General features: G+C 34.8%; 1 protein-coding gene across 1 annotated transcript in view; it reads left to right on the top strand.

Annotated features, from left to right (window-relative positions):
* Positions 1-26,299, top strand: part of step (cytohesin steppke) — a 238,648-nt gene that overhangs the window by 157,969 nt on the left and 54,380 nt on the right. The gene's annotated exons all lie outside the window — the stretch shown is intronic.

Below are 26,299 nucleotides of genomic sequence, written 5' to 3'. Positions count from 1 at the left end.
GAAAATGGTTGATGCATGTTTTTACTTGATATTATACCCTCCACCGGAATCTTAAAAATTATATATACATATATCCATATATTATAATATACATATATACATACGCAAATGATATTTGATTTTTAAAAATATTTCAAATCATTGTGTACTGTATTTGTTATGGAGATTTAAATTCTGTGCAGAAAAGATAAACCCTTTCTTGAAAAATGTATAAAATATTAAAAAACAGTATTTGCAAAATGTCCTTAAAAATTTAAGTTCTGTGACCACATTATTACGCCCAACTGTAATGCTTTCTCCCACATTTACAACAGTGTTTAATACTCAACGCATAATCACGCAACTTTTTCCGCAATATATTTTTCATAACGTGGCTATTTTTTAACATGCAATTGAGGTCCAAACTTTATTTTTGGTTTACTGCGAAATTGTTTTGTATTTTTCTCTTTCATTTGTAATTGCGGTCAAATGTTGTTGATAGCCACCTAAATGTTTTGTTGCACGATTCTCCTTCCCCCACAATTATGTTGTTCTTTAACGCGTGGCAACTAGCCGACCCAATTGTTAAATTGTGGCCAATATCTTTAGTGTGTGAATCCTGAGTTACAGTATGTAAAGCACGTATTCGTGCACCCCTCAAAAATGAATAAAATCTTTATATTTTTTTAATTTAATGTGTTTAAGAATGATTAACAAGAAACAAAACAAATGTTTAACCCAATCCCTGCAGAAATTTTAAGAAAATTTTTAAATTTTCCCGCAGTCCCCCCCAACAGCAACCGCTCACGCAGCATTTAACACCAGCCGTTATTGTTTGAGTCCCAGAAAATGCATCATTTTTCCAATTTCATTGCAATGGACTTCGAGGTAAGATCGAGGAAATAGTGGACTTCATGAGTCGGAAGAATATGAACGTCACGGCAGTGCAGGTAATCAAGCTCAACAACAACTGCAGCTTACAGCGTTGTGATGGTTACAACGTATTTGGGAAGGATCGCACCAAAAGTGGAAGTGGGGAGATAACTTTTCTTTTGCACCAGTTTGTTCAATACAGGCCTATCTCGCATGAGCCTGACTCTAATGACAAGTAAATAGAATGTATGGGGTTAGCAGTTAGGTGTGAAACTGTCGAGGTAGAGTTGCTGAACGTATATATCCCATCGATAAATAACTGTTCTCCAGGTTATAGGGCCAACATTAACCCGCTTTGATAGATCATAACCGTCTGGTCTTGGGGGACTTTATGAGTTGTTGTATATCGGAAACTACCAGAGCGGTACAGCTGGCTGAACATATTGATAGCGCTACGTTTTGCCCGGTCAATGAGGACGTCCCTACCAGAAATAGCGGAGAGTGTCACAGTTCGCCAGATATAACCATCGTGTCATCTGGTCTGACAAATGACGTCACCTGACAAGCCATCGTTTCTCTTGTATCAGACCATCTCCCCATAGTTGTCTCCATCAGCAGACCGACCGACTTCATCACCACTGAACGCCGCACTTACGTCAATCATGGGAAAGCTTATTGGCCAAGCTTCAGGGAGTTCACTAAGGCAGATCTGTCCAACCCTTCTAATTTTTGGGTAACAGAGAGGACGTTCCGAGACATCACTACTGCAGCCGCTCGCCATATACCCGCTGGTCGAATACCCGAAATGAGAACGATGGGATTTGCAAATAAGCGTGATGAGCTTCGTCATGCCAACCCAAATGACTAAAGAGTCAGGGAGCTGTAGCCCTATTCTGTAACTTTTATCGACTAAAAAGTTGTTAAAATTTATTTTGTTTTTGTAACAACTACAAAACAAACAAATGAAATTGTTGTAGAATAAACAATGAGTGAAGTTGTTAAAAAGTTACTGAATAGGGGGGCTGAACTGGAAGATAATAGGTTGGTCGGTGAGAATAAGCGGATCAAGTGTTTAAATCATCTGAAGAGTAGCAACATTGGAGCCGAAATAAGTGAATAAGGACATCGGTTAGTTAAGTCTCTCTCGAACTGTGGAAAGAAGGAAGATAGGAATGTCATGGTCGATGGATGCAGAATTCGGCCACACACAACCCGAAAATTCGAGATCGGTTTGTGGTAGGCAATGTGGAGCCCCTTTTGGTCCGCGAATATAAGTGCAACGCGATGGGAAAAATATTTAAACCTGTCAAAACGTCGCCTGAGAATTGCAACAGGGTGCTTCCTTATGTCTTCAGTGGACCATCTACATGAGGAGACAAAGATTCTTGCAGTATAGCTACACAATGACATGCTTTCGTTGCAGTACTTGCACGGATGTCACCGTGAGAGTCATCCCAGTCACCATATGGTGGATAGGACTACCCTACCCAGGCATGTCAGGAGGGAACTTCATGAGCTAGAAAGAGAAATCCAACGTTACAAGAGGAACCCCTAGATCAAAAAGCCTTACAAGCTGGTTTAAATAGCATTCACACAGTCGCAGGTGCCATAGACAACTATCGTGTGAATGCGGACATCGGAATACATCTCGCATCTGTCGCTACTGAGGAACGTCAGGTGCCACAACAAACCAAAAGAGTTTTGGCTCAACTAAGCTCGCGATGTCCTATAGGATCGATGTCACCGTGCAAAGCATCTGTCCAGCATGCGGCATGGGCTCGCGCAACATACTACACCTTTTCAACTGCCCCGCCATGCCTACTCAACTAACTTCAGTAGATCTGTGGTTACATCTCATCGAAACAACTACATTCCTAGAACTGGAGCCGGAAGACGAGCATACAAACATGACAAATACTGTTACAACAACAACAACCCTACTCCTATTTAAGGTTTCTGACCACATTGTCGAACCGAATTGACTGAAATTTCCCATTTTGGGATCTCAGTGATTAAGGATTAACCCCCTGTTTTTGTAACTATTTTTTGTTCGTTCGTCTATATTCGTAATAATTTGGACATCGATAGCTCGGCCCCAAGATGACATACAGACCTAATTCTTCGTAGATACGTTCTATATGTAGTTAAGAATTCCTCATTCAAAAATCAGCGTTCCAAATTTGCGCTAAGGCGAGAAAATCGATCTACAAAATTTGACATTTCGTGTGAGAACAATAAATTTTTTTACAAAAACAGGGGGTAAATATAGCTTGTTTCCTATAATTCGTTCCTAAATACAATAATTTTCATCAAAAATTTCATAGTTCATTTAAAAAATGGAATTAAAGACAATTTCTTAATTTTGGTGGAGTGTACGAATACGAACTTTGCATGCTGTACATACATACCACTCAGCATAAAAGGCAACAAAATAGAAACAATATAAAATAGAATAATGATGCCACACATTTCATATATGTGGCTGAGGGTACCGGTGCTGATGATGTGGCGGCGGCTATGGTGGTTTAATGTCTGAATGACCGCCTGTTACTGGTGCTGAATGTAGCCCCAATAGCACACGTTTAAAGATCATAATCATAATTTTGCTGGCTTTTAGTTCTTGTTGTTGTATTTTTTGTTTGAAAACGTCCCGCATGTGGCAATAAAAATAAAAAACGCACGCATTGTAATCCAACTCCAAAGGAAAAAACAATAAATTTCATAGTAGGCAAAATAACAAAAAAAAATCGTTCTAAATTTCGTTCTATGTTATGTCAGGAATGCAAAAATTAGGTCTTCTTCTTTCATTTGTTGTCGTTTCTACTTTAGTTAATTTACCATAAATCAGAAAGAAAGCAAATGCAGTTTTTGTTCTTGACTGGAAGATAATAGGGTCTTTGTTGTCTGCTGCTTTCTGTCTTTACGAGTATATACCATAATAAATAGTGTAGTTGTTGTGAGGAAAGGAAATTCCCTCGGAAAATAAGAAATTAAATTAAGTTTGTGAACATAAAAGGAAACTGTGAAATGAGTACGAACGGATAATGTGCTATAAAATTGTGTCAACATAGTTTTGCAAACCAAGAGTGTTGTTACAAAAATAAAGAAAGGGTTTATTCCTCGAAGGGTGGCAAAATCTATAAGGAAGATATAATTGAGGGCATTCAATGAGTCTTTAAAGGAATAAAAAAAGAAAATGAAATAGGACATATTAAAAACTAATTTACATGATTACTATATAAATGGAGACCTTCTTCACTCTGTCTATGTAGAAGATTCCTTTTTAGTCACAATAAATAAAAGTAAAACTTATTCAGATAGGCAAATATTTTTTCCTTGCTTATATGTATATTGTTACAAAAGTTATTTTAAAATGTGAATTGTAACGTAAATGTTTATAATGGCATTTACTTTATTAAAATAAAATTTACAATAAAAACTATGGTAGAGAATTCCACTCACTATTTCCTTGTTTATTTTATTATTGTTTTTGTTGAACTCGCTCTCTCTCTCTCATTTTGGTTTTTGTGTAATAATATTAATATTTCTACATTGTGATGTCATTCATTGTAATCCCTTCTACTCTCTCTTATTTATTACCTCTGTACCATTTGTTTGTATGTGTATTTGCGTATCGGTTAGCATTTCGCCTGAACATCGGAGATCCTCATAGATTGGGGAGGCTAGAACGGGAGAGTAGCAAGTGGGGGAGTTGAGTTGTAATTGAGACCGCGAATTAAAACCGTCACTGCAACCGTAACGTTAATAGAGTAAAACTGTGTACTTAGTAGAGAAATACATTTTTGCGTGAAAAAGTGAATAACGTCAATAATGCATTGTATAATCGTAATCTAAACGAACCTTTCGTTGTATTTGGTACATAGCGTATCAGGGAATAAAACAACGTCTACATGGGATTCAGTCAAACCTACTTCCGTAAAAATATTTTAATTTTAGAACTTTAAAAATTTCGTACATTCTTAGCATAAAAATAAATGAGCAAATGCTGAAATTTGTTCACAATACCTAAGAAAAGGATTTTCTATATTTGATATTGTTTCTCTAACGCCATTTGTTGTCATTTGCCCGTAGCTTAGTGTGAAAACTTCTGGTATGTTGTAGCAGAGAAAAAAAGTCCCGCCACCAATAGCCCCAAAAAATGTGTGGGTTCCCCCTTCCAAAAAAATATGGTGTCAAGTAGTTTTGTTGGTATTCTCTTCTGACATTTTCCCTGGCTGGCTTGTGACTGATGGTATTTTATGATATGGCTAAAGAGGGAAGACCAAAAACATTTTACCGACGACAGACAAAATCTCTTTTGAAATTTATACCAAACAAACTGCACACACAATCCCCTTTCTATTCGTCCACGCGTCCGTCCATTTGGCCATCAATCCACTCATCCATCCACCACACATATATTTGATGTTTATTTTTAGAAAATGCAGTACTTAAAAATGCATTTATTTCTCTGTGATGTATTTTCATGGATTGTTGGTTGGACTGTCACTTGCCTTTCTCTTCTTCGGTTGCCTCTTGGCCGATGTATGTTTTTTGTTTACCTTATTTGCTGCTATGCCAAGTGTTTTTTTTTTTTTTCAGATCTACTCCAACAGTTTTCCATTTGTCCCTTGAAAATTGTGTTAAACAACGAATCTCCACTCCAATTTTAGAATTCCAGTTCTTTGATGAAGTGGCAGTTTCCAGAGCGTTCATTATTCTTCATCTATTCATGTTTGTTGTTAATTTTCTTTTCTCTTCGAAATTTGTTCATATATTGAAGATTCGTTATTTAGATTAGATAACACTCTATGGAAATTTATGGTTTCATTTCATTTAGTGTGTTCAAAATGAAAAAAGTGTTAAGTACAAGTGGGTTTCAACTTCTTGGGAATATAAGGGAAGAGACCTCATTTTTTAAATATTACAGTGTTGGCGGATTAGAAAATGATTGATGTTCACATGATTAAAACGTTACAATAGGATTTACAGAATTAGAGCAAAAATGCGTGGGTTTGGAGGCATATATTTTCACTGCACTTAATGTCTAAAATGTAGGTTATTTTTTATTTAGTAAGTCATTAATAATAAAACAAATTTTTTGTATATGTATTTATTAACGTAAAAAATAAACAAAAGTGCCAAATTTTGTTCATTTTTTACGTCAATAAATATAATATACTTAATATGCTTCTTTTATTCACAACGGATTTCTATTGATCCTTCTTCCTTTTAAAGGGGTGAATAATTTCTTTCGAATAAGCTATTATTTTGAAATCGTTAAGTTATAGTGGTTGAAGTGTGAATATCTCAAATATACGAAATATAATGTATTTTGTTTTGTTCAAAAGCTGTCGAATGGGACCGCTAGAATTTTGGGGTAGTTTGTGGTCGGAATTCTGCTACCATCGACCACGACATCCAACTCTCTTCTTATCTGCGCCGTACATGTGGTGAACAGAGTGGCCGTAGATGTAGTGGCGGATATCTGCATATTCCTCGCGTGGAAAAAAGATCGGTCAAATAGGAGTTCAGTTTTTCACAAATGTCATCAGGGAAGCTACCTGACTCCAGGATCGTACGGAGGGGGCGGAATGCAAGAGAGGTAGAGGTTAAATAGTTCCCTGTTTCACTCTACGGGGTTTGGACTTCTTGTTCCTGAATTCACGTACGACTGGCGTTCACACAACGATTATCCAAAGTGCTCAATGACATCAAACAGTGTGGAGTGCCTGACAGTATCAAAGGCTTTTGATAACACTATGCAACACTGAAATGCAAACAACTCCTAGTATGCATTTTTTGAAAGTACATATTTAGACTACAAAAACCCTAGTATGGGTTTGTCCTGTCAGATCCAGTTCGGATTTTATGGCCTCATCTAAACCGGGCTAAATCTACACTTTTTTCCATTTATCAGGCCTTTATCTCAGAAACGAATAGGAATTTTGCCTTGATGTCTTTAGCAATATTGTAGCCCTAAACTACTAGAACTAAACTAAACTAAAAGCTAAACTATTGGGAGTTGAACAAAGTAACCTTTTGCAAAAATTTTCCAAATAAAGTTCTCAACAATTCTTTAGAACATTCTGAAACTCTAAAATGCTTACTTCATGTTGTTTCAGCGGTATTTTGCATCATATCTTTTACAACACGTATTTCAAACACAGTTCACACCAACAGTTTATTCTCGCATTTCGGATTTCACTACTTTATTGACATTTTTATTAAATCGTCGTTGATTTTACAACAATGACATGTTCTGAAGAGTTGTGTATTACATTCCAGGGAATATTTTTCCAAAAGAAAATATTCAGGAAAAATTAACGGTTTTGGAGATACGGTGCGAAATGTATAAAAATTGTGGAATTTTTGCATATATTTTGAAATTTAAGGCAATAAATGTAGTTTTTCGAGTTCATTATTTCTCTAAATATTTTATTCTTGTCCTTATCTACAAATTTGCTTCATAAGTCAAGAAGATTCGAATTGGTTTCAGAGATATAGCCCCGATTTTTTTTAAAAACTCAATATTTAACCATGTTTAGATGGGGCCATAAAATCTGAGCTGGATCTGACACAACAAACCCCAACTAGGGTTTCTTATTCTTTGGGTCTGTACTTTCAAAAAATCCTCAGTTCGAATTGTTTGCACAAGATCACCTTAAAAATGTTGCACAGTGTAAGTCAAGCGCCACCATCACTGTTCTATGATACAGCTTTCTCTGGTTGACAAATATGTGCGGAGATGGCGTGCAGCGCTGTTGTCGTGCTGTGCTGAATACGGAATCCATGCTGATGATCGGCAACTGGATAGCTATTTCTGACGCTGGGGATGACTAAGGCCTCAAGGGTCTTTGCTACGGACGACAAAAGCGAAATCGGCCTGTATGATGCTGGCATCCATGGCTGGCTTCAGTAGAGGTACCACCCTGCTCATTTCCAGATACTCCACTCCCGTCACATCCAACTGTTTCAGCATTACCATGGAGATTCCACCATGGCCCAACGCTTTGGATGATTTAGCGTTCCTGATGACATTCGTACCTCTTCGGCTCAGTCAACGTCACGAAACGTGACTGAGGTCCTGCCTTCCATCTTTTAAGGGTTCGAGAGTGGCTTAAACGTTTGCAACTCTTCAGATGATTTAACCACTTGTTCCGCTTATGCTCACCGACCGACCTATTAACTTCCAGTTTCCGTTGGCACGACGAATCTCATCACGCTCATTTGCTAATCCCGTCGCCTCTGCCGGGAAGTTAGGTCTCACTTCGGATATTCGGACAATATGCATATGGCCAGCGGATGCAGCAGTGAACGTCCGTTCTGCTACCCGAACATCAGAAGGGTTGGACGGATCTCTGAAGCGGTGATTTGTCAACTATCTGAAACACGGCCAATCAGCTTTTCCATGACTGACGAAAGTGTGGAGTTCACAGGTGATGAAATCGGGCGATCTGATGATGGGGACAATTATGGGGAGATGGTCTGATCCAAGAGAAATTACAGGTTGCCAGGTGATGAATTTGTCAGACCAGTCACACGATGGTTAGGTCTGGCGAACTGTGACACTCTCCGCTAATTGTGGTAGGGGCGTCCCGTTGACCGCGCAAAACGCAAAACGACCCCTCTGGTCGTTTCCGAGGACCGAATGCCACAACTCATGATGTGCATTAAAGTCTGCAAGGTTATGACCTGTCAGAAGCGGGCCAATTAGAGCTAGGCTTGTAACCTGAAATACAGCTATTTATTGGCGGGATGTATACGTTCAACAACTCCGCCTGACTGTTACACCCATACATTTCATGTACGGGTCATTAGGGTCTGGCTCAAGCGAGAACTGGTTGGTGCAATACGAAAGCTAATCCCCACCTCCACTTCTGGTGCGATCCTTCCTCAGTACGTTGTAACCTTCGCAACGATGTAAGCTGCAGTTGTTGTTGAGCTGGGTTTCCTGCACCGCCGCGACTATGACATTCTTCCGACTCATGAAATCCACTATTTCCTCGATCTTACCTCGAAGTCCATTGCAAAAGGATAAATTTTCTGGGATTGGAACAACAACGGCTGGTGTTAAATGCTGCGTGTGCGGTTGCTGTTGTAGGGACTGCGGGGGAGTTTCGTAATCTGACAACGACGACTCGCTGGGGACTTGAGTTTAATTTAGTTTAGATTGTTTGAGCATACAAGGTACCTTTACTCTCAGATTGCAATTAATGTAGAACTCACATTGCACAAGAAAATGAGCAAAAGTCATTTAATTTCAATTGTGTTTTGATATTTTCATGTCTTTATATCTTGTATACTTTATCGAGTTTCTTTCATACTTCACGTTTAATTATTGTTTTACAATTTGAGATGTTTTTCTGTTGTTGTCTACTATTTGTACCCAAACAAAAACAAAAACCAACCACAACGCTCGTCGAGTATATATAGTAAATGAGGCAAAATAAAATGTGACATTAATACCATCAACTACATATTAGAAAACAAACTCTGATTACTCGTATTTCTTCTAATGTTGTCATTGCTGCTGATGTTGTTTGTTGTGGTTTTCTTTCATTTCTCTCTTTATCACAAACATCATCTGTTGTTTCATTGATATCAGAATTGTGGAGAAACACAACCAGCCAGCCCATATTGTATTTATAAAAGGTTTTATAAGACTTCGTTTATATGTAGCAAAAGAAATAAGGTCTCATTAAAGCCTCCTCCTTGTTTTAGCTCAAATAGTTTCCACAGTAGACGTGAAACAAAAATAATAGAAATTGCCATAAACACACAGAAAAGTGAAAAAATAATACTTGGTAAAATTTTATACAACAAATTTGTAGAAACAACAGTACGACGCTACCTACGTTCATAAATATTCAATTGACAAGCGAATGTGAGTATAGACATTCTGCGACAAAATATTGTATTTGTAGTAAAATTGTCACAAAGAAAGTGAAAGCGTCTTTCTGTTTACATCAAGTGGTATTTTTTTAGGAATGATAGAGATCTTAATGTAGAATATCTTAACTGGAGTACGAGTGTAGAAATCAGATATCTGGCCTAAACTACGCATTTCATTGTTACACCACGGAGACATTAAGTTACAAAGAATAAAACATGTAATGGAAAATATTAGAGAACCCTTCTATCGACTTTTTGCAAATAAGACTCCAGTAGTGTGATTCTGTAACTCATTTTTTGGTTACCGACAAAAATCGGTCAAATTAAAACGCTAAATTATGAATGCAAAATATAAATGAAAGTTGACATCACTCTTGCTATCGGAAGAGCTTAGCGACTACTTGATTTTCGTCGTTAACTTACCGGTAATATCACGAACTTCGTTTTTTTTTGCGAGTGTCGACCACGATTGTATGGATTAAACCAATTTTTCATAGTGTTATAGGATAGTCCTTTATCGACATACAAATATTTATTTCGATCGAAGCACTCTTGCCGTGATTATCCACGTCGAAAGTTGTGAAAAATTATCGGACGAAAATGTTCACAAGTAAATTCCATTTTTTTTTTTTGCAAAGTGATTTTTTAAGTCACTGTAAACAACCCAACACATGGTCGTATGTCAAACTGGCCTGAATACGCCTTGGCTAGAAACTGTCAAACATTCCATAAAAAGCATTGTCTATGGTGGTATCCATAACACCATTTTAGATTTAAGGTCCAAACAGCTTCCAAACTTTTTGCTACATGTATAATATGCAACGGTTGCTTTATGAGCACTATGGTTACATATTACGTTTACGTGGCAATTTTAGGATAAAGCCTAGATCTAGGATAAAGCCTAAGAATTTGGGGTGATCTGAAAAGAGAATTTATTGATCTTGTAGTCGTGGTAAGATGGGCTTTGTCTATCGCTGGATAATAATGTCGGCTTCAATGTTATTTTTATTTGTAGTAATATTGGTTTGCTATTCGATGGTTTATATTCGTGGGATTTGAACCTCTTATCATAGCTTCACTCAGTCTCGCTGTAAATTTAGTGCTGTCTAACGATCCACAGAATTCAATCCAGGATTGTTTTCTGCTCTGGCTATAGCTTTTTGTACTCCTTAAGATTATCTTTCTATGGCTGCGAGGATCCGCTTTCGATAAAAGTATTTCGTAACTGTTTTGAGAGCTCGAAGTGATTCTTCTAGAGCCGTCGCACTGTGGGTGAAATCCAAATCTAGCGGAGAAAAATTAATAACTTTTAAACTAGTTAAGATAGACTATTGCAATTTTGATCATATGTTTTTTATGACCGTAGGCCCCATGTTATGGAATATGGTCTATATTGGCCCACATTTTGGTGTAGATCCCATATAGCGGTACCGCCGGATTTTCAGCGTTTTGAATAACTTTGCTAAATTTTCTGGCTGAATCAACTGTATTTTGACATTTCGGATTCCCTGAGGTCAAAAAACTTCTCCACAAAAATTGGGGACATAGATCCACGTTTTGGTTTAGCCTCCATATATAGGTATTGTCCGATTTTACTTATTTTAAAGTTTTTAACAAATTTTTCTGACCGACTTAGCTGTATTTTGGCATTTAGGGTAACCAGTGGCCAAAAAAACTTCTCCCAAAAAAAGTGGAGGCATAGCTTCACGTTTTAGTATAGGTTCCATGTAATGATATCCAAACTAAACGACTTTTTTACTTCAAAATAAAATGGCGATAAAATGAAGAGTTGCAAATAGTAGCAGTCGGAATTTTCGGAGTAATTACCTCGGAATATGTATTTTAAGAAAAACAATATTCGGAAGTGATCCTCGGTTATCCCCGGTTAGTTGTACTTTATATAAGATACTTAAAGTCGAAAAGTTTTGTCTTAATAACACTGTGCTACAGTGAAAATTTGCAGGGGTTCTAATGCATAAATTCGGTTTTGTGGGAGTCCACAGATGACGAAAATACCTTTGGTTTCTTTGGGTCACTTCGGTTTTTCATTTTATAACGGTAAATGTAGTGAAAAATGGGCTTTCTTGGATTTTCAACTTTAAACGGACATTACTTCTTTTTCCACAACCGATTTGCACACGCTGTTTTTCATTATAAAGGGGAGAGTAATGCCTTTCGAACAAGCCATAGATTTTTAAAATCGGTTAACAAGTGGCTAAGTAATAGTGGTTTAAGTGTGACAAAAACGCATTAAAAAACAGTAAAATGTTTTTCCTTGTGCTCAAGGCTGCGTAAACGACACCTAACAGTACAATTATTTACTGTTAGCTAGTAGGAAATTTAGTTGGCTTTCCAAAATGGGAAAAGCCAAGGAAATCGGTTGAAAAATGAATGCGTTATGGCATTTTTTGTTTTTCAACTTTTTGGTTTTTTTCATATTTTCCTTTATAAAAGATGGGCATCTCAGCATGTATGATTCTAATTGTGATTATCCTGCTTAACAATTACTCACAAGGTATCAATGTTTTATAAAAGAAAATATGAAAAAAACCAAAAAATTGAAACACAAAAAATGCCATAACGCATTCATTTTTCAACCGATTTCGTTGGCTTTTCCCATTTTGGAAAGCCAACTAAATTTCCTACTTGTTAACAGTAAATAATTATACTGTTAGGTGTCGTTTACGCAGCCTAGAGCACAAGGAAAAACATTTTACTGTTTTTAATGCGTTTTTGTCACACTTAAACCACTATTACTTAGCCATTTGTTAACCGATTTTAAAAATCTATGGCTTGTTCGAAAGTCATTACTCTCCCCTTTATAATGAAAAAAAGTGTGTGCAAATCGGTTGTGGAAAAAATATGTAATGTCCGTTTAAGTTTGAAAATCCAAGAAAGCCAATTTTTCACTACATTTACCATTATAAAATCAAAACCCGAAGTGACCCAAAGAAACCAAAGGTATTTTCGTCTTCTGTGGACTCCCACAAAACCGAATTTATGCATTAGAACCCCTGCAAAAAAATTTTGTCCACTTTTGTATCACAGTGTAATTAAAGATTATTTTTTTGAATATTTACAACAGTAAATAATTAAGCAATCACCTTCTTTTTAAAGCAGCACATCCAAACTGTTGGAAAAAATTCAATTATGCACTCTTTACTTTAATTTTTCCCACAATTTTTGACGATCAAAACAAATACCAAAAAAGTCGATTTAGCAATCACAAATAAAAACTCCCAATGTATGTACCGCTATAACAGCCAACTACAATAAAATACAAATTTGTTTATTGTTTTCGGGTGCCGCAAGATGTTTAGGACAGGAACCCATTAATTATTTCCATATAACATAAGGTCAGTTTTCGGACTTTTGCTCCGCTGGATTTGAATTTCGCCCACAGTGCGTCGTTGGCATGTTAAGACTATATCTAAAGATTTATTTAGAATTTTTTCCATATCTGCTATAATGTCATTATGATTGCTTCATGATTTTGGAAGGTAAGTTTTTAATAATAGAAGCATGAAAATTTTTTGATTTTTTGTTAAAGTATTACAAAATTCCCGCCTTCCTTTTTGGTCTGTAACATTTCATCAATGTGCACGAGGGCTACTATATAAGTTTCTGGCCTAATAATGAAAACGCGAAAATTTATCATAATAAATAGTTTTATTGTTTCCTAAAGTATTCTCCAGCATGATTTATACACTTCTCAAACCAATTGTTGAACTACTGTTTCCACTCCCATTGAAACACCTCCAAAAACGTGGTTTTTGAATAGCATGTTCTGGGGATTGCTGTCTTTTTTCGGGCTTATACGCATACATCGTCATAATTCGTCACCTACGACGATCTTTTAAACGTCTTTTGAAGCACCGCGTTCGTATTTTTTCGAATTTTTTTGCATCGATCGACACCGAATCCGAATTTAATTTCATTGATAATCCAAGCCGAAAGTTTTGAAAAATGACCGGAAGAAAATGGCCACAAGTAAATTCCGTGTTTTTGGCAAATAGATTTTTCAAGTCGCTATAAACTACTCAGCACATACATGGTGGTACGTCGAACCGTACTAAGTACGTATATGCTAAAAAATGTCAAACTTTATAATGGAAATGTGAAATGAAGCCTGACAACAGGTATTGTTGCCTAGGCCAGAAACTTATGTAGTAGCCATCGTATATGTACAATAGTTTTGTAATATTTGCTACATGTCGATGATTTTGTTTTGGTTTTTTCTTTAATATTCATAGAGCATACCAAAAACAATCGTTATGAATACAATTTTTTAATTTGTTTTTTTATATATGTATAAATATATAAATTTTGTATAAATTTTCTTAATGTTTTAACTTATCTTTGTATGTGCGTTTTATATTTACACAAAATGACACATTTATATTGTTTTCTATGAAAAAGAACGGAGGAAAATGGAAAACACATGTACACTTGTGTTGTTTTTCGGTGAAATTTATTATAAAAATCCAATCTTCATAGAAATAAAAAATTTAAATAAATTTACATATGTAAGTAGACTTATGTAGTTTTATTTGGAAAGCACAGATTTGCTTGTGATAGCACCACAGGTTACACCATGCCGTGACCAGTTTCCACTTACGGTGAAGCGAAAATCTGTGTTTTATAGTGTTAAATCCAATTTGCCCTCTTGATATTTTCTGAAGTATTTTGGGTTATTGTTCGTTATCAAAATCTTTTCAGGCCCATTTTTTATTTCTCAAACTAGGGAACCTCAAGATTAAAGGAAAGGTCACATTAGGCAAATATTTGCTCTAGCGACCGGCATTGTGCGCTTACTGAGATCAAGTGAGTATTAATAATACATTAAACTTATGCTAACTTGCTCTCAGTAAGCGCACACTGCCGGTCGCTGGAGCAAATATTTGCCTAATGTAACTCTACCTTAATTTAACCAATTTCTCACTCATAACTAATTTTTTAACTAAATTAAATATTTATGTACACTTTCTTGTAGTACCTATCCCAGTTGTTATTTATTATATTGTGAAGGCCTCCCTCCATTGAATTCTTTAAATTGTGTAAGCAATACATGCGGATATTACAACTCTGCAATCAGTCATCAATGTGATTTGGCACGTGTCTAAAAACAGTGATTGTTCCTTTTTTGCCACGAAAATATTTTCTTGACAGTTAATATAATTTGTTGACAAACTAGAGAATTGATTTAGATCTTCTATTTCCCATACCGTTTTTGTTGGGGGCATTGGAAGCTTTGTGGTGATGGTAGGTGATTATTGTTACCAGTTGTTATGGTCATGACAATATTCTATAAATAGAATTTGTTATGGCAATTTCAGCGTGGACATGGTGGAGCTTATCATTGTTTTTGAATGGTTACTGCCATTGATGTTGTTGTTGTAGTTTGTGGGTAACTGACTGACTGACTGAATGACCGAACATAATATTTTGACAAGTGTTTTTCATTACTTCACCTTCAATTGTTTTCTATTGTTGTTGTTTTACCGGGCTAGGGTTCATTTAACTTACAAATCAAATTAAAATGAAATTTATCAATCTGTTTCGTTATTGTTGTACGTTTATCTTTGAAATTCCACTAGGCCCTTGGAAAATGCTTTTAGGCCTGATAATACACTTAAAAAGAAAGAAAAACAATGGCAAAGCCCTTCATCAATTTTATGTTAATACCCTATGTAAAAAACTGATTTTTTTTTTTGGTTTGAAGATTACAGTTAAAAATCATTAGGAAAGCGTTTTTAATAATCCCCAGTCATTAATCATTAGAAATGAAGGTAAGTGAGATAAAGGGAGGGAAGGTATGTTAGCCTTTGGAGATAGCGTTTAAAATTTCATGCCACTTCAAATATGTGGTAATGATACAAAACTCAATTTTGGAACAGCTGGAAGCTTTAGATAATGTAAAGAAGTTACATTTACAAAAATAAAACAAATTTATAATGCATATTACAGAAACAAGTGGGCAAGTCGGCACAAGTGGGAGAATCAGACTATAGTATATATACCCTTGATCAGAACATAATCTTCTTCAGGAATATGTCTTAATGCTTAATGAAATATCGATAGTGAGTGCAGTTTTGCTATATAGCAAAATTCCAAACAAATTCTCAGTAATACTGTTTTTTCTCTTATACTTCTATTTGGTAATAGGGCGGTCTCATATAATTGAGCTAGAAAAACAATCTGACATGAATTTAAATTTGTCCATATTTTAAATTACTATTTTGTAATACCAATTATTCCTTTAATATAGTTCTAATACTTATAAAACTGGATCGTTTCTACATATAATTACGAAGAAAAACTTCTTTCAAAACATATGGGTCAACTTTTCTTTTGCGTAAAATAATTTTTCTCACGTTTATTTAGAAAGAACCGTTCAACGTCTTTACCATTTCCCCATTACGCATTCTCACAAAACAGTGTCTGGAATACAGAAAACCACAATTAGTTTTTTATTTTATTTAAGTAGTTAGCGTTAAGTTCTTCAACTGGTTGGCATACAATAAAAATAAATTTATCTTTAATTAAGCTTTGTTTTAGCAAAATTTCATGGAACTGTTGAAATCAACATAGAGAAAGGTGTGGTATAAACTTTTTTCATTTGGAATGTTAATACAAAATGTTATTATAACCGAATAATACAAAATGTTATTATAACCACTCATTAAAAACCTCCTTTATTACAAGAAGCGGAATGAAAATGATGAATTTTATAAAAATAAATAAGAAAACGTTGTAAACAAAATATTAAATAGTTTTTCTTTAAGCAAAAAAAAAAAACGCTTAAGAAGCGATTAGCTCGTGTGACATTTTGTTTTAGTTTAAACTAAAAAACTATTTCCCGAGGAAAATACTCGTATAATATCGGCCAAAACCTTTTTAATTATAATTTTTCAAGAAAACAAAGCTATAAATTTATTTTTTATTTATTTATATCTTTGTTATAGAAAAACACAAAAGAATTCTGAATTTAAAAAAGTTAGAATTCAAAAAACATTTTAATTCCCAAATATAAGTGGCCAAAACTAAAGCACCCTTAATTTAAGGAAAAAACTAGTGAAATCAATATTTCGTTGCGTATCCTTTATTCTGGATGACACACGCACATCTTGTATGTGTAATGGATATTAAATGACTAATTATTTTAGGCGATATTGCTTCCCAGGCTACTTTTTTCGGTTTCAAATAAATTTTCTTTGGGCCTGTAATTGTTTCGGTTGATTTTTGAGTTAACGATCTGCCACGAGTCCCAATCGAGAGCTAAGATCACAGACCATTATGTTCCGCATCCCTGTTTTACCGAGCCTTTGCAATACTTAGGATTTAACCGTTGCCCATTTGGTCCACGCCTTATGCCATGTGACTACTTTAAATTAAACTTAGATTCATCAGAAAACAGCACAATCCTCCATATTTGGACACTCCAGTTCAGATGGGTTTTGACAAATTCAAGTTTACATTTACCGAAAATTAACTATCATCACTATCACTATTTTTCCCATAAATTGGGAGTGCTTTAGTTTTGTCCACTTATATTTACAACTTAAAATGTTTTTTGAATTTTAATTTTTTTAAAAATTCAGAATTCCTTAAGATTGTGTTTTTTTAATAATAAAGATATAAATAAATATAAAAAAAAATTAAAAAATAAATTTAAAACTTTGTATTTTTAAAAAATACCATTAAAACAATTTTGTTGCGGGTTGGTTTTATTTTTTAATTATCGTATAGATTGTGCGAAGAGAGACACTGAGTTTAGTACAAATTACTGCTTCTGGAGTAAGGGATTGGTGTTAATCTATGCGTCCTGGAAATGAAAAGATGGGACAGGTGTGAATAATGTGTTCTATAGTCTAAGAAGGGGCAGCACACACGCAGCTACCGTCATCGGAAAGGACCCACATTGTTAGAGACTCCGATGTTTGGGCTGTGGAAGTACGTAGATGGTTTGGGTTGCACCATGTTTTTTCGGGGAAGGTTGAATTCAGTTATCCTGTTATCAGGCTTAAATACGGCCGCAATCATTCCACCGGGTCGATCATTCTTGCTGTATATTAAAATTCTTGGTATGAAGTTGCTTAGCTAAGAACAAAGGTGGTTTTCTTGATTTTGGTCCCGATCCACAGTTTATCGATAAGTCTTGATTTAGCGATTTGCCACGATTTTTTCTACTCTTGGAGCAGTGAATATCTTCTTAAAGACGGAGGGGTTGGATATTAGCTAACATTGGCGACCAATCTGTCGGCCTGACCTTTATCGTTCCTGTTATAATTCTCATGGAGGAGTTAAATTGGATGTCGATGCGTCTTACGTGAGTACTATTCAGCCAGATTTGTGAGTCATATTCAGCTGCCGGGTACGAAAGAGCCAGAACAGACGTACGAAGGCAGCTGACGGATGCCCCCCAAGTTGTTTCAGCAAGTTTCTGAATAAAATTGTTCTTTGTCTTGATTCCTTCAGATGTTTCTAGGTGCTGGTTGAAGGATAGGGTTCTGTGACAGAGGTTGGGACCTTTAAAATTTTTTAATAGTTTCCTGTCTGCCTCGACGTGAGTGAGGTGGAAGCAGCAGATTTCTGTTTTCGAGAGCCGGGGTTTTAGTCTCCATTTGTGGCAGTAGGATGACATTAAAGTTAAGTCTGATTCCAGAATGTTCTCTATGATTTCAAATTTCATGTTTTGTGTTGCGATTGTCATATCGTCTGAACATTCAAGTTAAAATAAACGCTTGAAATTACGATTTGGCACAAATTATGAATAAAACTTTTGTAGAATGGTCCGAATTGAAGATTATATTCGATTTAAAAAATAGCTTTTTGATAATTTCTGTCGTAATGAAAAAAATAATTGCAAGGGAAAACCTGTATGCAATTCAAGCGGGAACTTGTTTTAACACGTTCGCGGACACCCAATTTTTTCAGAAGTTAGTTTTTTTTTTATTTATTAAATAATTATTAGTCCTATTACAATTTTTATTTATTATATTATGGATATTGATAAAATTAATAGTACTATGTACTTTAATCGCAAAAACGTACGATTGTATAGAAGTAAATGACAAAAAATTGACTTTGCAAATGAATGCTATAGCATTTACGTCCGCGAACGTGTTAAGGTTAGGGAAAGAAAAATGACCACGCATTTCCTAATATGTATGTATCTTTCATTGTTTCTTTTTTGCATTTGCTAAGGGCCCTACAATATAAGGGTTACAATATATACATATTTCTGGCCGATGCAACATTTTCTGTCGATTTTTTTTTTTAAATTTGCAAATGTATTTTTCGTGTGAATAACTAATTTGTTTTTCTAAAATATCTCTGGGCACCTATGATTAGATTCGCAAAAAGAAAAAGTTTAAAGAAATCCACATATATTCTGTACTTACTTCCATATGCTGCGGCTTAGCAAGGGAAATTCCTTAATTTTTAAGACTCTATTACCACTACCAATGCACGAAACACTTTAGGCAACTCTGCTCATCAACGTTACATTTTTCCAACACAAGTTTTTCCCTAGGATAGCTCTCAAAAAATGCTAATACTTATATATGTTATTTGGCAAAAAAGCAGCTGCTACAGTAGTTTTGTGTGTTTACAAAGTATTAAAATATGATTATTCAGTGAATTTTACCACAACATGTATTTTATTTTATTGGGTAAAACTAAATTGGATACAATAATATTTTGTTTTGTAAGCGCCATTTGTTATCGCCAAGTCTTATAAAGTAGAGGGGTGGGAATCCAAACAGACGCCTGTTTGCTTCCCCCCTTTAATAATTACTATGACTTAATGTCCAATGAGTGTTGGGTGGTGTGTAAATGCTTGGCTAGATATGATGATTTGATTACAAATGACGACGGACAGACAAACAAACAGACTAACACAAGTACTTGTTGAATGTTTCCCCCACTTCGCTAAATTTCCTCATAATTTTTAGGAAAACCCATCAACAGTAATGTTTTTCTCCATCCCCCCACTTAACACTTGTGTTTTGATAAACGTCAACAAATTTTTCCCATGCCTTTACCTGCTAACATAGTAAAATATAATTACTTAAGAATGTTTAATGAAATTAAGAAAATGATGATTATTTTTCTTTTTTTGTGTGCATAGATTCATTCGCCCAGTATTTTATTTCTCAATTACAAATTCTAAACACGTAGCGTTAAACTCTTTGATAATGCATTTAATTTTAATTTTAGTTTTATTATTTTGTTTTGTAACTTTAATATGGGATTCACAACAATCCCATGACAAGTGAGACAGACAGACAGTCAGGGTTTGGTTAAACCTTTTCCTTTATTATGAAAATATTGTTTATTTGGATCTGACTGATAGTAAGTAGGGAAGGGGGAATTTGTGTCGATTCACTTCGCAACTGTTTGTTGGAATTATTACTAAAGCGGTAATTGCTTAAATAATTACTAAAATTTTTCATGGTTTTATAATTTTTATTCAATCAATTTTTTCAAAGCATTGTAAGTTAGTTTGTTGTACTGACTGCATTATTTAATTACACACTAGTCACACATTCTTAATTGAGGTTATATAAATATTTAGAAAGTTTTTATGGCTGTTTTGATTTCTGTCTTTCGTTTTGATTTTATTTTAATTGCTAACTGAAATAATAAGAAAAAAGAACGGAATTATTTGAAGCATTAATAAAAAATGCCAACGGTAGTTTATTCTATTCCATAGTTCAGTCAAGTGTATCGGACAAGAACAGCATGGCATTTACTTTGGATTTTTTGCGCAACATTCCTTCAGGTGTTTTCAAAAGCAAAGATTTTTTCTGCTACAAAAATTGTTACAAAAAATTGACTATTATCGTGAAAAAAATATCAACATACCAAACATTTTTATTATGACCCAGCAACTTTTTCAGATAAGTCTTTATATGAGTCATGTTAATTTGTGTTGTTGTTGTTTTCATTAGCTTTGTTATGAATAAACAAGTGAACAAATATTCAAAGGAGATAGATACCTACATATACAAGCAATAAACGGAAAGAGGCGTAAGAAGTATCCGCATATTTTAATAAAAATACGGAATATCGCACAATGAACTTAGTGGGTGGTCAAAAAATAAGTTCAGTTTTAATTATTGGTTTGGCCAAAAAGTTTGTAACGCATCGAAATAATGGTCGTAGACCCATATATACCAAAATGAATGTCGCGACGAGCTGAGTCGATCAGGCTATGTGTTTCCGTCCGTCCGTCTGTCCATCTAGACCTTGTAATCACGCTACAGGTCACAATTTTGATCGGATCATCACGAAATTTTGAGGGCTAATGGGGGGTCCCATAGAGGAAGAAGCTTATTGGTGATGGTCGGATAATATTCAGAAGTCGGAATGGGCAAACAACCTATGTGATAAACATTCAATGTTTTATTCATATGCAAATATCTCCACTTCTAGTAGGCGTATTCCAAAAGGAAAGTCCGGCAATGGAAAGAGATAAGATTTTATTTACATTGTTGCAAAGTAGGATGGCGTAGGTGGTCATACAACGGTGATATCGCTACAGGTCGTAATTTTGATGGTTAATAGGGCTCCCAGATAGGAAGAAGCATATGGAATTTGGTGGTAGTCGGATAATATTCACGAGTTGGAATGAGCAAGAAACTTATGGTGACAAAAATTTAAAGAGTCATTCTTATGTGAAATCTCCAATTTTTGTATGCGTATTCCAGAAGGAAATCCCGCACGGTGCTCTTGAACAAACTTTAAATGAAAAGAGCTTACACCTGGGAAGTTTTTGTGGATTCTGAAACTACAATGTTCATAGATGAGAAAAATCAAAAAAAAACAAAAAAAATCGGCGGGGCGCTTTTTAAATAAATCGCGGTCAAAGTTCACATTTTTAGTTTTTTATAGGTTTTCACGATTTTGCTTGGAAACCGCAAGTACTATCGAAGTACGATCATAGAAAATATTGTAGCTACAAGAATGACTTTCGTAGGTTTTACCATTTTTGAGATATAGAAGTTCAAATTGGGACAATGCACTGACTGTATCGCCTCCTTAGTCGAAGGTCACACTAGAGTGGTTTCATTGAAACTTTTAGGTATTTATAGATCGAGTTCCCCACTACAGCAACATTATGATATCACTCTACTGTGAAACTCGACCTAGGAACCCTTGTTTTCATGAAATTGTTTCAATGAAACACTCTAGTGTGACCTTCGACTTATAAAACAATGTCATGTACGGTGAGCCTTAACTAAGTTTATATGAAAATACTCCCCAGGTGTGAGTATTTGAATTGTATTGACGAGTATATCAGCTTTGGTTGGATGTGTTTCAACAAAGAAGACATTCTGAGCTTCAAAATGTTCCCAATTGCGTTATCAAAATTGGTGATGTTGAAAAAGACGCTGGGATATCCCAACTTCCAATTTATGAAATTTTATTTCCATGTCATATTTTTCTGCTTCTGTTGGACATATTCTATGTAAAGACATGTAAAATGCTAATCAAGAAGACCAGCAAAGCTTTCAATCAGTGCCAAGTAGATGTCGAAAGTAGTCAAATATAAAATTAAATATTAATTATTTTGGTTCTGTTTGACTTAAGTCATTTGGTATAAAAACCAGATAGGTGAAAACTTTAGTGAAAAGCTTATGCACAAGGGTAGTGGTGTAGGGTATCACATAGTCGGCCCCGTCCCGACTATAGCCTTTGCTCACTTGTTTTTTCTAAATTAATATCCGACTAGCGGTGGTTTTGTAATCTTAATATCAAGGTATTACTTTGAGACACGTGCATTCAAGCTTAGGGAATGATTTTTAAGGTACTTTACGTATTAACATTTAAATCATATTCGTTGTACTACTTTTGGCTGGGTAAATATCAGAATATCTAAAATTGAACTGATTACCGCGGAAAAAATAGCTCCACTCTGATTGAGACACCTCCAAACATGGCTTCTGATCACTTTTACAGTATCTTCTTGCGACAAAAATCTATGACCTTGATGTTCATAGGATTCCAAGTCAGGGCTCAACGGCGGATGACCGATCGATTTCACGTCAAATAGGCGCTAGTTTGAATCGATGTGTGAGAGTTCGTATTACTAGGTGTGTACGATAACTTTCCCAGCAATAATTACTCATTACTAAGTAATTGTACTCTCTCTAACAAGAAAAATTGTAGAAAGTTACCGAACTAAATTTTGTAAAAAAAAAACTTGCAACAAAGTCAGCTGTCTCTCAACTCGCACTCTTTTACTGAACAAATTTGTTATCAAACAGCATTCAGTAAAAAGTTGTACAAATTTTTGGGTTATTGTACAGACCTACTGTCATGGTGAAGAATGATTCGTCTTCTCGTGTTCGTTTTTCGAATTTCTCAGGAGACTTCAGGCAAACAAATTTTAGTGTACCACTCAGAATTAAGCGTCCTCCATTTTCAAGCCATATAATCGCCACTTAGTCAGTTTTGCTAAAGAAACAGGCAACCGACCATTTACTTCGAAGTGCTTCTTACATGAACAACTTTCGTTGGATTTGGCTCGCTTTCGAAAACCCGTACGGTCGATTCCTGTTTTGTTTCGGGTTCCTAAAGATAGATCCAAGATTCGTATGTAACGACCATATAAACCTCGTTTGGAGCACCGCGATCGTTTTTATTCACAATTTCTTTTCGAAGCTTATATATGTTTGGAAGAAATATACGATGTGCAAAGTATGTACCAGATCGGATGGAAGAGTGAGAGAGAGTTATGTTGCGCACCGTTTTAGCGAAAAACATTGAACTTTGGTGGGGGATGTAATTTAAGGAGTGGACCGCGATATGGTCCATCTTCATACTCAAACTAAGTTTGGTTGATCTGTTCGAGAGTTATCGTGCGTTCGAGCCAGGCAGACGGACATGGCTAAATCGACTCCAAATTGTATGAAACGGATTTCGTCCAAACATATTTTGGGTCTTAAAACCATTATTTCTCGATGAGGCACTTAGCGTAAAGTCTGATTCTGGGCATTTTTTAGCAACGGACGTTCGTAAACGGGATACGTAAGTCGACTTTCGATTAATCGATTTTTTGGCTTGAAATGTCTAAAAATCGAATCCGATTTTTCATGGTTGTCTTTGGATTTTCATACCCACGATTTTTTATATATCAAGTTTTTGAATGACTCCCTCTGTTTACAACAATGGCATTGTTCCAGAACAACCTGCAAGAGTCTACTACAAATTTTGCATTTTTTAACATTTTTTCCTTTATAAATTTTATAGAAATTTACAAAATAGTAGATTTTTGCCGTTTCTGGATCAGAGAAAAATGTATTTAAAAAGTCTATTTAAGACGACTTTAATCACAATCAAAAGTTATAAAATTGTTTTTTTTTAGTTGAGGGTAAAAATTTTAAAATCGGAAAGTAAAATTTTTAATTTATTTGTCTCTTCGATAACTTTGCAAGTAAAAAGTTATTGCACGTACTTGGAAGTTCTCTCAGTTCGCTTTTATTGAATAAATTTTTTATAGAACAGCATTCTGTAAAAGTTTGTACAAATGTTTGGGTTAGCGAACAGATCTAATAGTACAAATCTGAAGCTCGAAAAATCGACTTTTGATATCGATTACACTGGTCAACAGGACTTTTGTTTCAACCGAAGTTGCAGTTGTTTCTAGATGAAATCGGCGAGTTATTTTCAAATCATGTCCCGGTTTTTCTCATCAGCTCTTGTTTTTGAGATATAGCTCAAAATCGGTTTTTACGAGTTTAACCCAGACTTTCGTTATTTTCGGATACAAACAAATATTTTTGTGGGTTTTTCAACATTAATATATTAAGGAGATGTTGTACGCTCGATACAAATCGTTTTTGAAATAGTATGGTGAGTATATATCAAAAAATATAGAAAATATACGACGGACCTTGTAAAAATTGCATATTTTGAGTACTTTAAGCTGTAATTACGTCATCGGGAGAAGTCATAGGATCTTCATATGGTACTCCGGATATGCTTAGGGTGTCTACTATATAATCCAGTATTCAAATGTACAATATAAAGTTCATAGCCCCCATGATTCGGCCATAACCTAAAAATCGCCATGAAGACTGCTAAAGGGAAATAATTTGCCAGTGATATCATTACCACATAAGCCATTTACTTTTCAATGGCAGTCTTCATGATGATTTTTAGGTTATGGTCGAATCATGGGCGGTATGAACTTTATATTATATATTTGAATACTGGACAATATAGTAGACACCCTAAGCATATCCGCATTGTCATATAAAGATCCTATGACTTCCCCCGATGACGTAATTATAGCTTAAAGTACTCAAAATAAGCAATTTTTACAAGGTCCGTCGTATATTTTCTATATTTTTTTGATATATACTCACCATAACTATTTCAAAAACGATTTATATCGAGCGTACAACATTTCCTTAATATATTAATGTCGAATAACCCACAAAAAATATTTGTTTGTATCCGAAAATAACGAAAGTCTGGGTTAAACTCGTAAAAACCGATTTTGAGCTATATCTCAAAAACAAGAGCTGATGGAGAAAAACCGGCACCGGATTTGAAAATAACTCGCCGATTTCATCTAGAAACAACTGCAACTTCGTCTGAAACATTCAACTTTTTCAATTTTGTTGAGCAGTGTTTCTATCTATAATTGTCTAATTTGCTGTCTAACAAATTACCAATTTAATTTTTCAATTTCAAATCAAATCACAAACATTTTGTCCTGTCAGGATCGTTATTTTTTTAAACAAGATTATTATTATTATTATTATTTTTATTATTATTATTATTTTTATTATTATTTTTATTATTATTATTATTATGATTATGATTATTATTATTATTATTATTATTATTATTATTATTATTATTATTATTATTATTATTATTATTATTACAATAAAACATTGGCAATCTTCTAAATTACAAAAATTAATTTGCGAAATGTCCAACACGTTAACTATTTTTGATTTTCGGTCGCTCTTTCCGATTTGCCATATTTACCATATTTGCAGAAAATATTTATCCAATGCATAAATAAATTGGAAATGCTAGTTTGTTAGGTATCTTAATTAAATATTGCTGGGTTTTTTCTTAAGGCGTGAAAATTCCTAGGCCAGAAATCTTATTGACAAACTTCTAAGTGACACAAATAAAATTATAAGCCAATAAGTTATTCCGCAAGAATATCTAAACTATAAACTACGCATTGTATGAAACCCTCACAATTTAGGTAGGCATGATTCTTTCCACATAAAACGGTTTATGACCTTCCGCTACAGGTAGAAAAAAACTGATTTTGTCTTCTTATTGCGGGAAAGTCAATCCAATTTGAATATTTGGGGGATTTTTGGGAATTTCCTTTAAAATTAAACTGTTTTTATTCACAATGAATTAAGTATGCTCACATCGTCTCATGATTTTTAGGATAAAAATGACTACGCATTATCGAAGACATGGTAAATCAACGCAGACAAATATCATTAAATCCCTAATAAAAGTCAAAAAAGGGTTTTATAAAACTGCAAACCTCTTCCGTTTCAAA

Source organism: Musca autumnalis, unplaced genomic scaffold, assembly GCF_047663935.1.
Source record: "Musca autumnalis isolate F117 unplaced genomic scaffold, ASM4766393v1 scaffold_2, whole genome shotgun sequence".
Classification (NCBI taxonomy): Eukaryota; Metazoa; Arthropoda; class Insecta; order Diptera; family Muscidae; genus Musca; species Musca autumnalis.
The sequence above is the reverse complement of the archived record's forward strand: the minus strand, read 5'-3'. Positions and strand labels throughout refer to the sequence as shown.